The sequence below is a fragment of the Triticum aestivum genome, chromosome 3B (genome assembly GCF_018294505.1).
Source record: "Triticum aestivum cultivar Chinese Spring chromosome 3B, IWGSC CS RefSeq v2.1, whole genome shotgun sequence".
Classification (NCBI taxonomy): domain Eukaryota; kingdom Viridiplantae; phylum Streptophyta; class Magnoliopsida; order Poales; family Poaceae; genus Triticum; species Triticum aestivum.
Window position 1 is genome coordinate 557980981 of NC_057801.1, and position 16416 is coordinate 557997396.

A 16416-nucleotide genomic window follows, 5' to 3' on the forward strand; every position below is an offset into this window, starting at 1 on the left:
ATATCTTAAGGATATATAAATAACGAGACTTCTCATAATTAGTAAACAGGGTGGCTATATCATTCAATTTGGTCAGATGTGCCACAACAGTTTCAGATTCAAGGCCATAAAAAGGATCAGATTCAACTAAAGTAATAATATCTGGATCAACAGAGAATTCATAATCCTTATCAGTAACACAGATAGGTGAAGTAGCAAAAGCAGGATCGGGTTTCATTCTAGCATTAAGAGACCGCTGCTTCCATTTAGCTAATAATTTCTTAAGATCATTTCTATCATTGCAAGAAAGAATTTCCATAGCAGCTGTTTCATGCATAACATAACCCTTAGGAACAACAGGTAAAACATAATCATTGGGGGGACCTTCATCATCACTATCATCAGTAATAGGATCTTCAGTAATTTCATTCCCCCTAAATCTAGCAAGTTGTTCATCAAGAAATTCACCTAATGGCAAAGTAGTATCACGCACAGAAGTAGTTTCATCATGCATAGCAGAAGTGGCATCATCAATAACATGCGACGTATCAGAATTCATAGCTGTAGTAGGTTTAGGTGTCGCAAGCCTACTAATAACGGAAGGAGAATCTAGTGCAAAGCTAGATGGCAGTTCCTTACCTCCCCTCGTAGTTGAGGGCAAAATAGTAGTTCGATCGTCTTTCAAGTTCTTCATAGTGATCAACAGATATAAATCCCAAGTGACTCAGAGAATAGAGCTATGCTCCCCGGCAACGGCGCCAGAAATTAGTCTTGATAACCCACAAGTATAGGGGATCGCAACAGCTTTTGAGGGTAGAGTATTCAACCCAAATTTATTGATTCGACACAAGGGGAGCCAAAGAATATTCTTGAGTATTAGCAGTTGAGTTGTACATTCAACCACACCTGGATAACTTAGTATCTGCAGCAAAGTGTTTAGTAGCAAAAGTGGTATGATAATAAAGGTAACGGTAGCAAAAGTAAAGATAAATGTTTTTGGGTTTTTGTAGTAGTTCTAATAGTAGCAACAGAAAAGTAAATAAGCAAAGAACAATATGTGAAAAGCTCGTAGGCAATGGATCAGTGATGGATAATTATGCCGGATGCGATTCCTCATGCAATAGTTATAACATAGGGTGATATAGAACTAGCTCCAATTCATCAATGTAATGTAGGCATGTATTCCATAAATAGTCATACATGCTTATGGAAAAGAACTTGCATGACATCTTTTGTCCTACCCTCCCGTGGCAGCGGGGTCCTTACGGAAACTAAGGGATATTAAGGCCTCCTTTTAATAGAGAACCGGACCAAAGCATTAACACATAGTGAATACATGAACTCCTCAAACTACGGTCATCACCGAGAAGTATCCCGATTATTGTCACTTTGGGGTTGTCGGATCATAACACATAATAGGTGACTATAGACTTGCAAGATAGGATCAAGAACACACATATATTCATGAAAACATAATAGGTTCAGATCTGAAATCATGGCACTCAGGCCCTAGTGACAAGCATTAAGCATAGCAAAGTCATATCAAAGTCATAGATAGATCATATAACAATCCCTCAACATGCAACAAAGAGTCACACCAAAGCCACTAATAGCGGAGAAGAAATGTAGTGATTATGGTAGGGTACGAAACCACCTCAAAGTTATTCTTTCAGATCGATTTATTCAAGAGTTCGTACTAGAATAACACCTTAAGACACAAATCAACCAAAACCCTAATGTCACCTAGATACTCCATTGTCACCTCAAGTATCCGTGGGCATGATTATATGATATGCATCACACAATCTCAGATTCATCCAACCAACACAAAGTCATTCAAAGAGTGCCCCAAAGTTTCTACCGGAGAGTCAAGAACGTGTGCCAACCCCTATGCATAGGTTCATGGGCGGAACCCGCAAGTTGGTTACCAAAACATACATCAAGAGGCACGTGATATCCCATTGTCACCACAGATAAACACGGCAAGACATACATCAAGTGTTCTCAAATAAAGACTCAATCCAATAAGATAACTTCAAGAGGGAAACTCAATTCATCACAAGAGAGTAGAGGGGGGAGAAACATCATAAGATCCAACTATAATAGCAAAGCTCGCGATACATCAAGATTGTGTGAAGTCGAGAACACGAGAGAGAGAGATCAAACACATAGCTATTGGTACATACCCTCAGCCCCGAGGGTAAACTACTCCCTCCTCATCATGAAGAGCGCCGGGATGATGTAGATGGCCACCGGTGATGGATTCCCCCTCCGGCAGTGTGCCGGAACAGGCTCCCGAGAGGTTTTTGGTGGCTACAGAGGCTTGCGGAGGCGGAACTCCTGATCTATCTTGATTTTCGATGGTTTTAGGGTACGTAGGCATATATAGGCGAAAGAAGTCGGTCGGGAGGTGCTTGAGGGGTCCACGAGACAGGGGGCTGCGCCCTATAGGGGGGTGCCCCCTATCTCCTGGGCTCCTCGAGGGTCTTCTGACTTGATCTCCAAGCCTCCAGGATGATATTCTTCCAAAAAAATCATGATGCCGAAGGTTTCATTCTATTTGGACTCCGTTTGATATTCCTTTTCTTCGAAATATTGAGACAGGCAATAAAACAACAATGTGGGCTGGGCCTCCGGTTAGTAGGTTAGTCCCAGAAATGATATAAATATGTAAAATAAAGCCCATAAACATCCAAAAGGGGTAATATAATAGCATGGAACAATCAAAAATTATAGATACGTTGGAGACGTATCAAGCATCCCCAAGCTTAATTCCTGCTCGTCCTCGAGTAGGTAAATGGTAAAAACAGAATTTTTGATGTGGAATGCTACCTAGCATAATTCTCAATGTAATTTTCTTTATTGTGGCATGAATGTTCAGATCCAAATGATACAAAATAAAAGTTCATATTAACATGAAAATGGTGATACTTCAAGCATACTAATCAAAGTAATCATGTCTTCTCAAAATAACATGGCTAAAGAAAGTTATCCCTACAAAATCATATAGTCTGGCTGTTGCTCTATCTTCATCACACAAAATATTTAATCATGCACAACCCCGATGACAAGCCAAGCAATTGTTTCATACTTTAATAATCTCAAACTCTTTCAACTTTCACGCAATACATGAGCGTGAGCCATGGACATAGCACTATATGTGGAATAGAATGGTGGTTGTGGATAATACAAAAAGGAGAAGATAGTCTCACATCAACTAGGCGTATCAACGGGCTATGGAGATGCCCATCAATAGATATCAATGTGAGTGAGTAGGGATTGCCATGCAACAGATGCACTAGAGCTATAAATATATGAAAGCTCAACAAAAGAAACTAAGTGGGTGTGCATCCAACTTGCTTGCTCACGAAGACCTAGGGCATTTTGAGGAAGCCCATCATTGGAATATACAAGCCAAGTTCTATAATGAAAAATTCCCACTAGTATATGAAAGTGACAACATATGAGACTCTCTATCATGAAGATCATGGTGCTACTTTGAAGCACAAGTGTGTAAAAAGAGATAATAGCATTGTCCCTTCTCTCTTTTTCTCTCATTTTATTTTATTTCTTTTTCTTTTTTTCCTTTTTCTCTTTTTTGTTTTTTCTTTGGCCTTTCTCTTTTTTTTCTTTTTGGCTTTTTTTTGTAAAGTCCGAAGTCTCATCCCGACTTGTGGGGGAATCATAGTCTTCATCATCCTTTCCTCACTAAGACAATGCTCTAATAATGAAGATCATCACACTTTTATGGATTTACAACTCAAAGCTAGAACAAGATATGACTCTATATGAATGCCTCCGGCGGTGTACCAGGATATGCAATGAATCAAGAGCGACATGTATGAAAATTATGAAGGTGGCCTTGCCACAAATACTATGTCAACTACATGATCATGCAAAAAGCAATAAGACAAAATTAATGCGTGTCATGATGATGATGAACGGAACGATGGAAAGTTGCATGGAAATATATCTCGGAATGGCTATGGAAATGCCATAATAGGTAGGTATGATGGCTGTTTTGAGGAAGGTAAATGGTGAGTATATGGTACCGGCGAAAGTTGCGCGGTACAAGAGAGGCTAGCAATGGTGGAAGGGTGAAAGAGTGCATATAATCCATGAACTCAACATTAATCAAAAGAACTCATATACTTATTGCAAAAATTTAGAAGTCATCAAAAACCAAAGCACTACGTGCATTCTCCTTGGGGGATATATTGGTAGGAAAAGACCATCGCTCGTCCCCGACCGCCACTCATAAGGAAGACAATCAATAAATAAAATTGTGCTCCAACTTCATCACAAAGTGATTCACCATACGTGCATGTTACGGGAATCACAAACTTCAACACAAGCATTCTTTAAATTCATAATCACCCAACTAGCATGACTTTAATATCACTACCTCCATATCTCAAAACAATTATCAAGTATCAAATTGATCATAGCATCCAATTCACTTCCTATGATAGTTTTCATTATACCCAACTTGGATGCCTACCATTCTAGGACCAATTTTGAGATCATAGCAAATACCATGCTGTTCTAAAAGACTCTCAAAATAATATAAGTGAATCATGAGAGACTAGCAATTTCTACAAAATATAAACACCGCCGTGCTCTAAAATATATAAGTGATGCACTAGAGCAAATGAAAAACTACTCCGAAAGATATAAGTGAAGAACAATGAGTAGCTAAATAATTATGTAACTATGCGAAGACTCTCTAACATTAAGGAATTTCATATCTTGGTATTGTATTCAAACATCAAGCAAAACAAAATAAAATTACATTGCAAGGATAGCACAACTCATGTGAAGAAGCAAAAACTTAGGCTCAACCGATACTAACCGATAGTTGTTGAAGAAGAAAGGTGGGATGCCTACCGGGGCATCCCCAAGCTTAGATGCTTGAGACTTCTTGAAATATTTTCTTGAGGTGCCTTGGGCATCCCCAAGCTTGAACTTTTGTCTCTCCTTAATTCCTCTCATATCATGGTTTCTCTATTTCTCAAAAAGCTTCATTCACAACAAACTCAACAAGAACTCGTGAGATAGGTTAGTATAAACCAATGCAAAACCTTATCATTTTCTACTGTAGCAAATCATTAAAATTATTATTCAAAATTTCATACTAAATGCCTCTGCATATTTAATACTCCTATCCTCAAATAGAATCATTAAACAAGCAAACATATGCAAACAATGCAAACATAACAGCAATCTGCCAAAACAGTACAGTCTGTAAAGAATGCAAGAGTATCAATACTTCCCTAACTCCAAAAATTATGAAATAAAATTCCCACTGCAGTAAATTTATCAGAGATCATTATGAAAAAAGTTTCAACATTATATCGTGCTCTGACTTTTCTAGGGAATTTTTGCAACAGCGGTAAACTTTCTGTTTTCAAACAGCAACATGTATACTAGCAAAATAAGCATGGCAAAGGCTATCCTTGACATTTTTATTGAAAATAAAGATGAAAAACATTAATCTAAACAACAGCAAGCAAATACTAACACAAGAAAATGACTCTCCAAGCAAAACACATATCATGTGGTGAATAAAAATATAGCTCCAAGTAAAGTTACCGATGAACGAAGACGAAAGAGGGGATGCCTTCTGGGGCATCCCCAAGCTTAGGCTCTTGGTTTTCCTTGAATATTACCTTGGGGTGCCTTGGGCATCCCCAAGCTTAGGCTCTTGCCACTCCTTATTCCATGGTCCATCAAATCTTTACCCAAAACTTGAAAACTCCATAACACAAAACTCAACAGAAAACTCGTAAGCTCCGTTAGTATAAGAAAATAAAACAACCACTTAGGTACTGTAATGAACTCATTCTAAATTCATATTGGTGTAATATCTACTGTAATACAACTTATCTATGGTTCATAACCTCCGGTACTACTCATAGATTCATCAAAATAAGCAAACAACACATAGAAAACAGAATCTGTCAAAAACAGAACAATCTGTAGTAATCTGTATCAAACGTATGCTTCTGGAACTCCAAAAATCCTACCAAATTAGGAAGTCCTAAGAAATTTGTGTACCAATCCAGAGAAAAAATAATCAGATCAGAAGCACGTTTCTATGTATTAACAAAACTAAATTACTGGGTGCAAAAGTTTCTGATTTTCAGCAGGATCAACACAACTATCACCGTAAGCTATCCTAAAGGTCTTACTTGGCACTTTATTGAAACAAAAGCTATAAAACATGATTACTACAGTGGCATAATCATGTGAACACACAAAAACAGTAAGGATAAATGTTGGGTTGTCTCCCAACAAGCGCTTTTCTTTAATGCCTTTCTAGCTAGGCATGATGATGGCAATGATGCTCACATAAAAGATAAGAATTGAAACATAACGGGAGTATCATGAAGCATACGACTAGCACATTTAAGCCTAACCCACTTCCTATGCATAGGGATTTTGTGAGCAAACAACTTATGGGAACAATAATCAACTAGCATAGGATGGTAAAATAAGCATAGCTTCAAAACTTGAAGCACATAGAGAGGAAACTTGACATTATTACAATTCCTACAAGCATATATTCCTCCCTTATAATAATTTTTAGTAGCATCATGAATGAATTCAACAATATAACCAGCAACCAAAGCATTCTTTTCATGATCTACAAGCATAGAAAATTTACTACTCTCCACATAAGCAAAATTCTTCTCATCAATATTCGTGGGAGCAAACTCAACAAAATAATTATCATGTGAGGCATAATCCAATTGAAAACTAAAATCATGATGACAAGTTTCATGGTTATCATTATTCCTAATAGCATACAAGTCATCACAATAATCATCATAGATAGCAACTTTGTTCTCATAATCAATTGGAACCTCTTCCGAAATAGTGGAATCATCACTAAATAAAGTTGACACTCTTCCAAATCCACTTTCATATTCATCACAATAAGATTCAACATCCTCCAAAATAGTGGGATCACTACTTCCTAAAGTTGACACTCTTCCAAACCCACTTTCATCAATATAACCATCATAAATAATAGGCATGCTATCATCATAATAAATTTGCACATCAAAACTTGGGGGGCTAAAAATGTCATATTCATCAAACATAGCTTCCCCAAGCTTGTGGCTTTGCATATCATTAGCATCATGGATATTCAAGAAATTCATACTAACAACATTGCAATCATGCTCATCATACAAAGATCTAGTACCAAGCATTTTAATGCATTCTTCTTCTAACACTTGAGCACAATTTTCCTTTCCATCATTCTCACGAAAGATATTAAAAAGATAAAGCGTATGAGACAAACTTAACTCCATTTTTTGTAGTTTTCTTTTATAAACTAAACTAGTGATAAAACAAGAAACAAAAAGATTCGATTGCAAGATCTAAAGATATACCTTCAAGCACTCACCTCCCCGGCAACGGCGCCAGAAAAGAGCTTGATGTCTACTACACAACCTTCTTCTTGTAGACGTTGTTGGGCCTACAAGTGCACAGGTTTGTAGGACAGTAGCAAATTTCCCTCAAGTGGATGACCTGAGGTTTATCAATCCGTGGGAGGCGTAGGATGAAGATGGTCTCTCTCAAAAAACCCTGCAACCAAATGACAAAGAGTCTCTTGTGTCCCCAACACACCCAATACAATGGTAAATTGTATAGGTGCACTATTTCGGCAAAGAGATGGTGATACAAGTGCAATATGGATAGTAGATATAGGTTTTTGTAATCTGAAAATATAAAAACAGCAAGGTAACTAATGATAAAAGTGAGCGTAAACGGTATTGCAATGATAGGAAACAAGGCCTAGGGTTCATACTTTCACTAGCGCAAGTTCTCTCAACAATAATAACATAGATAGATCATATAACCATCCCTCAACATGCAACAAAGAGTCACTCCAAAGCCACTAATAGCGGAGAACAAACGTAGAGATTATGGTAGGGTACGAAACCACCTCAAAGTTATTCTTTCGGATCGATCTATTCAAGAGTTCGTACTAGAATAACACCTTAAGACACAAATCAACCAAAACCCTAATGTCACCTAGATACTCCATTGTCACCTCAAGTATCCGTGGGCATGATTATACGATATGCATCACACAATCTCAGATTCATCCAACCAACACAAAGTACTTCAAAGAGTGCCCCAAAGTTTCTACTAGAGAGTCAAGAACGTGTGCCAACCCCTATGCATAGGTTCATGGGCGGAACCCGCAAGTTGGTTACCAAAACATACATCAAGAGGCACGTGATATCCCATTGTCACCACAGATAAACACGGCAAGACATACATCAAGTGTTCTCAAATAAAGACTCAATCCAATAAGATAACTTCAAGAGGGAAACTCAATTCATCACAAGAGAGTAGAGGGGGGGGGGGAGAAACATCATATGATCCAACTATAATAGCAAAGCTCGCGATACATCAAGATCGTGTGAAGTCGAGAACACGAGAGAGAGAGATCAAACACATAGCTACTGGTACATACCCTCAGTCCCGAGGGTGAACTACTCCCTCCTCGTCATGGAGAGCGCCGGGATGATGAAGATGGCCACCGGTGATGGATCCCCCCTCCGGCAGGGTGTCGGAACGGGCTCCCGAGAGGTTTTTGGTGGCTACAGAGGCTTGCGGCAGCGGAACTCCCTATCTATCTTGGTTTTCGATGGTTTTAGGGTACGTAGGCATATATAGGCAAAAGAAGTCGGTCGGGAGGTGCTCGAGGGGTCCACGAGACAAGGGGCCTCGCCCTGTAGGGGGGGGGGGCGCCCCCTATCTCCTGGGCTCCTCGAGGGTCTTCTGACTTGATCTCCAAGCCTCCAGGATGACATTCTTCCAAAAAATCACGATGCCTAAGGTTTCATTCCGTTTGGACTCCGTTGATATTCCTTTTCTTCGAAATACTGAAACAGGCAATAAAACGACAATATGGGCTGGGCCTCCGGTTAGTAGGTTAGTCCCAAAAATGATATAAGTATGTAAAATAAAGCCCATAAACATCCAAAAGGGGTAATATAATAGCATGGAACAATCAAAAATTATAGATACGTTGGAGACGTATCATCGGAGCCTGTGACGGCGGCGTCTGTGGACGACGTAACCTTCTTGAAGGCAACGGTAGGATGCTCTCTGTTCCTCTAAGAGGGACAGCTCCGGGGGAAACCCCAGACCCGAAGGGTCGATCGTTGGTGGTGTGTTGGCGTTGTTTCCCTCTTGAGGGCATCAATTTTGGAGTTCACAATCCGGTCAAAGGGACCAGCGGGTGTGTTGGGAGGTTGGTGGTATGCATTGGTGTGGCGTCGAGGCTTCTGTGGCCACGACGATAGGGCAAGTGAAGTCGGTGACATTGCAGTGGTAGCCGGCTCTTCTTCGGTGTGTTCGTGGGATTACCTTGGTTTGGTTGTTGTGGTGAAGTCGGAGTTGCGGCAGCGGGACCCATGTGGCAACAATGACAGGCAGCAGGTGGTCTATTTGGTGGTCTTCCATGACACAAGTCTTGCATAGTTCTCCTTTGGATCTTGCTTCAGAGTCGGAGCTGCATCACCCTCAATGCGGGTGGTTGAGTTTTGGCATGGATCTTCATGTTTTCCTACACAGCCTCTGTGGTGAGTGTTGGTTCGACGTTCGTCCACGGCGAAGTCGAAGTCGCTTGCTCGGGGATTAGGGATGGCGATGATGCATGTTTGGGGAGAAGTGATGATGATGATGTTCTTCTGCATATATGCGCTCCTCAACGCCCTCACCATCGTCTTCGGCATGGCAGTCGGCTACATAGCCGTCGACTACTTCGACGTGTCGTGCAGCCAGGTGACCCTCTCGCTCGCATGCTTGACAGCTTCACATTGCGCCAAGCTGATATATGGTGTTCCTCTGTAGCTCTCCTCCATTCTGCCGTGTGTTGAGCTGACGGACGCGGAGTCCGCCTGGTTGGCCGCCCTCTCAACCAGGATTCTGTGCTGCGCCCCAACCTAGGCGGCCGCAGCGGCGATGGTGCTGCTGCTCCCATGCCGCGTTGCCAGGCCCGCCGCGCCCTCGCCTACCTCGCGCTCGCGGTCACCTTCCTCTTCCATTGCATCTACGCCGGCGCCGTTTGGATCTTCCTCGCTGCCGACCCAGGATACATCTTCGGCAAGATCTTTTTTACCGTGGTCATCTGCCTCATCCTGGTGTGCAATCTGACCTGCCTGTCTGATCTCCTTTAAGGTGATGGGTGGGGCAAGCAGTAGGCAGTACACTGCCTAATAGTTCAGCTAGCAGCAAGCTGCAAGGGATCATGTTCGTGGTCGTGGACCAGCTCATGAGGTACATATGAGAGCGTAGTTCTAGGGAATAATGTAGAGTATGCATGCATTACTTCTGCTGTGACGATTGATGGAGTACTGCTGTATTTGCGAATCTAGTAGCTGGTCTAGTGTTAATATCTAGATCGACTCCATTTGAGCAATGCTTTGCTGGCTATATAATTAGACTCGATGAATTGTGGCTATGTTTGATGTATTCGACCTTAATTTTCTCTATATGTGATCGTCAGACATGAGTTATATGCTTATTTAGCACCAGCTACGGTATAATTGATGTTGCTGAAATTGCTGCTGCAGTGTATATCCATGTTGCTGCAGTGTATAATTCCACCTTTTAGTTTCACAGTTTTCACAACCAAAAAATTTCCAACTTTTCCACAGTTCTCACCTCACAACAACTTTCTCACGACTCACATAAGACTTTAGGCACCAACTAGGATGGCTCTCTCCTCTCCTCTCCCCCCGCCTCCTCCACCACCCCCGGCTACCACCAACTCCACGCCCCCTGGTCACGCTCCGGCAGCCGACATCTCCCCAGCTGCCACTCCACCTGTCCTCACCCTCACCACTCACCCAAATGACGAGCTCATCCCCATTGTTGCGTCACCACCGTTGCCTTTCTTCGACCAGCCCTACGTAAAAGCCGGCCAGGTAGCTCTCCGATGCTTCCTGGGCTGCGGCAACGCGCCATGTACCTCGAGTTCAAGGACGACTGCAGCCTCTACCTTTGCCTCGACATCACCACCCTTGCCCTCCACCTCGCGTTGCCCCTCTACGTTGTTTTTGAATTCTCCAACCGCCATATCGACACCATTACCATCGCTGCCCTGCTCCAAGCTGTTCTTGGCGGCAGTGCTGCGGATTTCTTCGTTGCCATGTGCTCCCCTCTCATCTTTCGCTTTCATGTTGCTTCCTCGCGCGTCGCTGAGATCATCCTCGACCAATCCAAGGTCCACCACCGCAACTACGCCTTCACCTTCACTAGAACTCTGCCACCCCTTCCACCACCGCCATCCACCCCTGCCTCTTGCATGTCGCTTGCCCACGTACTCCAAATCCCGACTGACCTGGGGATCTAGTTTGAAGCTGTGGCTTGGTCACAACTTCGTTCCCACGTTATCGTCGATCCTGGTTGCCAACCCCATGGCTGCCACATGTACGCGCGAGTCATCCAGTTCCCTTTCGCCCTCAACGCCACTACCATGGCCCTCATCCTTGCTCACCTATTCGGCGGCTCCTACCACCACTTTATTACCACTGACGACGGTGACTCATGCTTCTCCTTCACCGTTGCATCGCCTGCCGTTGCCAAACTGATAGCCTCCATGGGTGACTACCACAAGAGGGGCAGCCGATCCGCTTCCCCTGGCCTCTGCTAATGGGTGGTGCCCGACGCCTTCTTTGTGGCGATGCCATGCCCCCGTCGTACGGTTCCACGACTTCCTCGTCATCGCCGATCGTCACTGCATCACTGTCATTAGTGTCAGCATCTCGGGATTTGCCTAAGGTGAGACGAAAACGACCCGGTATTAGCTTTTTTTACCGCATGCTCAATGCTAGTTGCTTTATCCAGCTCCCACCTCATGTGCACTACACTTACCACTCTCATCCCTTCTGGATTACCTTCATGCCTATTACTGTTAGGCCTAATGAACTACTAGTTGAGTCAGCCCTAAACCACTGTTTCTCCGTTAAACAAGATTTCCATGCAATCAAGGTTAATGATCTCATTTTCAAATCTGGCATCTCCTCTCGCCCAGTAAAATTTCAAATTCTCAAACTGGGGTCCCTTGACTTTGAAGGGTTTCGTCCTTTTCTTTTTGACCAGCTAGAAATGGCCGTTGCCCACTACAGTCGGTTCCTCCAATCATATAACTCTTTGGCCTTCTCCCCTCTGCCTCCACGTCCCGGGTCCATCCTTGGCCCTTTTACTCATCATCACGTGCCTGTCCTGCACCTCTATGACCACGTACCCTTTGCGCCATGACCTCGCTGCACGGCCGGTCAGCCCCGCATGCATTGCTGGCCGACCGCATGCACAATGATGATCGTGCGGCGCCCCCCGACATACCAAATCCTCCAAAAGATCCATACGTGCAGTTTGTTGCCTCGCATGCGAGCGAGGCTAGCGCAGGATACCATGACCCCTCCCCGGTCTCTCCGTCTGTGCCAAATCTGGACGCCCCACCTGACCCCCCCCCCCGCGTCTAATCGGGCACCATGGTGATAACCCAGAAGTGTAGGGGATAATTGTAGCCTCTTTCGATAAGTAAGAGTGTCGAACCCAACGAGGAGCTAAAGGTAGAACAAATATTCTCTCAAGTCCTAACGGCCACTGATACGACTCTACGCACGCTTAGTGTTCGCTTTACCTAGAACAAGTATGAAAATAGAAGTACTTTGTAGTTGTTGTTGGATAGGTTTGCAAGATAATAAAGAGCATGCTACGTCTTGAGCTTGCGTTGGTTTTCCTCGAAGAGGAGAGGGTGATGCAATAAGTGTAGCGTAAGTATTTCCCACAGTTTTGAGAACCAAGGTATCAATCCTGTAGGAGGCTCCTCAAAAGTCCCACGCACCTAGACAAACAAACCGAGAACTCGCAACCAACGCAATAAAGGGGTTGTCAATCCCTTCACAGCCACTTGCGAAAGTGAGATCTAATAAAGATAGTATGATAAGATAAATATATGTTTGATATTTTATAATATAGATGCAAAAAGTAAAGATGCAAATAAAAGTAGATTGAAAGCAAATATGATAAGAGATAGACCCGAGGGCCATAGGTTTTACTAGAGGCTTCTCTCAAGATAGCATAAGTATTACGGTGGGTGAACGAATTACTGTCGAGCAATTGATAGAAAAGCGCATAGTTATGAGATTATCTAGGCATGATCATGTATATAGGCATCACGTCCATAACAAGTAGACCGACTCCTGCTTGCATCTACTACTATTACTCCACACCTCGACCGCTATCTAGCATGCATCTAGAGTATTAAGTTCATAAGAACATAGTAACGCATTAAGCAAGATGACATGATGTAGAGGGATAAACTCAAGCAATATGATATAAACCTCATCTTGTTATCCTCGATGGCAACAATACAATACATGCCTTGCAACCCTTTCTGTCACTGTGTAAGGACACCGCAAGATTGAACCCAAAGCTAAGCACTTCTCCCATGGCAAGAAAGACCAATCTAGTAGGCCAAACCAAACTGATAATTCAAAGAGACTTGCAAAGATAACTCAATCATACATTAAAGAATTCAGAGAATATTCAAATATTATTCATAGATAAACTTGATCATAAACCCACAATTCATCGGATCTCGACAAACACGCCGCAAAAAGAGTTTACATCGAATAGATCTCCACAAGAGAGGGGGAGAACATTGTATTGAGATCCAAAAAGAGAGAAGAAGCCATCTAGCTAATAACTATGGACCCGTAGGTCTGTGGTAAACTACTCACAACTCATCGGAGGGGCAAGGATGTTGATGTAGAAGCCCTCCGTTGTTGATTCCCCCTCCGGCAGAGTGCCGGCGAAGGCTCCAACATGGGATCTCGCGGATACAGAAGGTTACGGTGGTGGAAATTGTGTTTCGCCCTGGATGTTTTCGGGGTATGTAGGTATATATAGGAGGAAGAAGTACGTCGGTGGCTACCCGAGGGGCCCAGGAGACAGGGGGCGCGCCCTATAGGGGGGGCTCCTATCTCGTGGAGCCCTCGGCTGCTTCTTGAATTGCACTCCAAGTTCTCCGAATCATGTTCGTTCCAAAAATCACGCTCCCGAAGGTTTCATTCTGTTTGGACTCCGTTTGATATTCCTTTTCTTCGAAATACTGAAATAGGCAAAAAAACAGCAATATGGGTTGGGCCTCCGGTTAGTAGGTTAGTCCCAAAAATGATATAAATGTGTAAAATAAAGCCCATAAATAGCCAAAAGGGGTAACATAATAGCATGGAACAATAAAAAATTATAGATACATTGGAGATGTATCAGAGCGCGTAAATAAAAAGTAGGGGTTGTTTAGATAAAGAAGCAACTAAGTTAGTTTTAGTAGAGAGATTTTTGTCACGAGAAAGTTATTTGTTCCTAGGCAATCGATAACTAGACCGGTAATCACTATTGAAATTTTATTTGAGGGAGAGGCATAAGCTAACATACTTTCTCTTCTTGGATCATATGCACTTATGATTGGAACTCTAACAAGCATCCGCAACTACTAAAGATCATTAAGGTAAATCCCAACCATAACATTAAAGCATCAAGTCCCCTTTATCCCATACGCAAATAACCTACTTACTAGGGTCTATGCTTCTATCACTCATGCCACACCCACCATAAGCAAATCATGAACATATTGCAAACCCTACAGCGGGGATCCCTCACGCTTGCGCGACACAGAGAGCGCCATAGGACAACACCAATAATAAAACAAGCAACTCAAACCAATCAGGATCATCAATTAACCCATAGGACAAAACGGATCTACTCAAACATCATAAGATAGCCATACATCATTGGGAAATAATATATAGCATTGAGCACCATGTTTAAGTAAATATTACAGCGGGTAAGAGAGGGGTTACACCGCTGCATAGAGGGGGGAAGAGTTGGTGATGCAGGCGGTGAAGTTGTTGGTGAAGATCGCGGTGATGATGATGGCCCCTGGCAGCGTTCCGACGCCACCAGAAGCAAGGGGGAGAGAGCCCCCTTCTTCTTCTTCGTTGACCTTCTCCCTAGATGGGAGAAGGGTTTCCCCTCTGGTACTTGGCCTCCATGGCTTGGGAGGGGCGAGAGCCCCTCCGAGATTGGATCTGTCTCTCTGTCTCTCTCTGTTTTTGCGTTCTCAGATTCTGCCCTTTCACCGTTTCTTTTATACCCAGAGATCCGTAACTCCGATTGGATTGAAACCTTCGCCCATATTTTTCTCCAAAAATTAGCTTTCTTGCGGCAAAAGAAGAGCGTTAACCGCCTTACGGGGTGCCCACGAGGGTCAGGGGCGCATCCTCCTACCTCGTGGCCCCCTCGGGCACCGTCTCGCATTGGTTTTTCTTCCCAAAGATCATAACTAATCCAAAAATGCCCACGAGGTCTATGGTAAACTACTCACAACTCATCGGAGGGGCAAGGATGTTGATGTAGAAGCCCTCCGTGGTTGATTCCCCCTCCGGCAGAGTGCCAGCGAAGGCTCCAAGATGGGATCTTGCAGATACAGAAGGTTACGGTGGTGGAAATTGTGTTTCGCCCCTGGATGTTTCAGGGTACGTAGGTATATATAGGAGGAAGAAGTACGTCGGTGGCTGCCCGAGGGGCCCACGAGACGAGGGGCGCACCCTACCTGGGGGGGGGGGCGGCCTCCTATCTCGTGGAGCCCTCGGCTGCTTCTTGACGTGCACTCCAAGCTCTCCGGATCATGTTCGTTCCAAAAATCACGCTCCCGAAGGTTTCATTCCGTTTGGACTCTGTCGTGGATTTGTCACGGCAGATGTCCTAGCGAAAGGACTTAGTCGTGGAGCCATCGCTACGAGTTTACTTGAAGGGGTTTAAAGTGGACACAAAGACACGAGGGTTTTATACTAGTTCGGCCCCTTCGAGGAAGGTAAAAGCCTACGTCTAGTTGTGATGGAATTGATATGATCTCGATGGCTAGGGAGCAAACAAGCTTCGCCTAGGCTCGAGTTGTGGTTGTCTATCTTGAACCGCCACCGGGTCGTCCCCTTATATACACGGGTGACGCCCGTTGGTCCATAGAGTCCTAACCGGTTCACACTCGTATTCCGGTTGGTATCTCTCTATTCCTTACTTACAATACAAGTCATATATCAGGCCGGTTCACGGCTACATGTTCTAACCGACTACAGGCCTTGGGCCTTCATCTGTTTATGCTACTAAGGAAGTTAACCCGGCCCAAGTAGGCCGGTTTATGTGTAGTGGTAATATCCCCAACATTAGGCCCCAGATTGATTTGGTTCATGTCAATCCTTCACACCATCTTGCATCTTGGATATCTTCTGTTAATTGGCGAATCTCCATGTCGTCATCATTTTTGGTTGCTGTAAATCGGCATGACATCATCAGTTTTGGTTACTGTAAACCGGCATGACGTCATTGTGAAATTGCTAA

The 16416-nt window shown here is 43.4% G+C and overlaps 1 pseudogene; it reads left to right on the forward strand.

Moving 5' to 3' along the window:
- The first annotated feature begins 9648 nt into the window (after positions 1 to 9648).
- Positions 9649 to 10184, forward strand: LOC123067591 (uncharacterized; annotated as a pseudogene).
- The last annotated feature ends 6232 nt before the right edge of the window (positions 10185 to 16416 follow it).